This window comes from Lygodium microphyllum, chromosome 18 (genome assembly GCF_053477565.2).
Source record: "Lygodium microphyllum isolate KBCC chromosome 18, Lygodium_microphyllum_v1.1.10, whole genome shotgun sequence".
NCBI lineage: Eukaryota > Viridiplantae > Streptophyta > Polypodiopsida > Schizaeales > Lygodiaceae > Lygodium > Lygodium microphyllum.
Window position 1 is genome coordinate 55,331,913 of NC_141152.1, and position 1,970 is coordinate 55,333,882.

Sequence of the window (1,970 nt, forward strand, 5' to 3'; positions counted from 1 at the left end):
GACTGCATAGAATGCAATGCAACTATCTTCATCCCAAGCTCCAACAACATCAGACTTAAAATATGGCATGCCCTGTGGAGAGGCAATGAAGAGATATGCAAATTCTTTACAAATGTGGAGCATCTCTATTACCAATTTCACTAGGCTTTGTACTAACTCAACCATTTAGTATAGCTTGGCCTTGAACTCTGGATTTTCCACATCAAGCACAACAGGGAATATTCTGATACATAGTGACTCAACCAAGCAGAAGAGATGTTGCAATATGCAAGATTGTTGGCTGCAGAGTTTTAACCATCGACCTCAGACTCCAAACTGATGAGCAGCTTCTTTCTCAGATTGAGGATGGATTTGCTAATGGCAGGAACAAAATATGCATCTCTCACATAAAATTCCAATCCCTCCTTAGGGGTAGTGAAGACAACAGTCCCATTTTTCAGTTTGGCAACGAACTTGACAGTGACCTCATCTGCACCTTTGGGCTTTTGTCACTTCTCTCTCTCCGTCAAAATCTTCTTAAATATCCCACCGTCCTTGCAGGAAGCTCTATTGCAAATTCTGTATAGCAGAGGGCTGAGAGAAGGGCAGACAGGCCTGCTATTATATGAAGGAGCTCTGCTTGGTGCTGCAGCAGATGCTAATTGTAAGGAGTGTGGTGATGCCAACGGCAAGAAGATCTAACATGTAATCGCCTTCTCCTGCAAGGCCAGGAACTCTGATTAGCCAGGCACTGCCATGGTGGCCGAATATTGTAGCCAAGTAAGAAGTGAAGGTGCGAGCCACTGCAGCATTTGAGAAGACATACTCCAGCTGGAGGTTTGCTCCTGTCAAATAAGCTGCGAGCTTCCCCAATGTGATACACAAGTAGCCGAAAGCCCCCCCAGCCGCAGGAAGCTCTACTGCAAATTCTGTATAGCAGAGGGCTGAGAGAAGGGCAGACAGGCCTGCTATTAGGAAGGAGAGGACAACAGCTGGACCTGCATGCAGGTGTGCAGTGCTACCAGTGATCACAAACACACCCGCACCCACCATGCCACCCACTCCAAGGCCCACCAGGTCCACCAGCCGAGCCGCCTTGTTGACTATTTTAAGCTTCCATCCTTCTCCTCAATTCCAAAGGTTTCCCCATTAGCATTCCGGGACTAGATCACACAGTGAAGGGAAGCACCCCAGGACCAACTTGGCTTAATGCTGGAGTAGATACAGGATATGGAATCATGGGCAGAAGCATGTATGCTAGAGTAGCGGCTGTAATAGCCAGCCTGCTTTTGCGCAGAAAGGAATGCCATATATAGGTAGCAATATGGTGCCAGATGGATTGGAATGCATGCAGGGTATCTAGACCATTATGGCTATTACAATGCTCCAGGAGCACCTTGTTACAGCAATATGGTTATGTCAGGTGCGAATGACAACCATGCATCACCTATTGCTGGTAATTTTGGATTGTATGGAATGCATGCAGAGAGCACAGGGCCCCCATATGGGCTGCAATCCATGCACGAACAGCAGCTATCATCTGGTTTTGGGCAGCACCATGCCTATATGTATGATGTTCATGCTTACTCTCATGGGCAGTAGTGTGCATATGGAAAGGCCATCAAAAGTACCATAGAGAAAATTATGTTCAGCAAGCTTGATGCTGGAATGGTTGATATGATGGTTGCATTGGCACATGCACTCATGATATTTGATGATACAATGATGGCTGCAGAAATAGTAGATGTTGTTCTGGTTGAGTACTTGTACAACAATTAACACTTAATACCCCTCAGTTGGTACAACAATGTATTGTGGAGGCTCTTGTAAACCTCTATGGCAATATTGTTTTGCGAGAAGGCCTAGATCACGTACAACACAAGAACATGCTGATTGATCTAATTGCTAGGATTGATGGAGAAGTTCAAGGGGACTCTATGGAATCATTGATCGAATTGTGCAGGAGTGAGTGTGGACAGCCACCCTATTAT

General features: G+C 45.7%; 1 pseudogene; it reads right to left on the bottom strand.

Annotated features, from left to right (window-relative positions):
* Positions 1-600: 600 nt before the first annotated feature.
* On the bottom strand, positions 601-1,032 carry LOC148020905 (cationic amino acid transporter 6, chloroplastic pseudogene; annotated as a pseudogene).
* Positions 1,033-1,970: the final 938 nt, after the last annotated feature.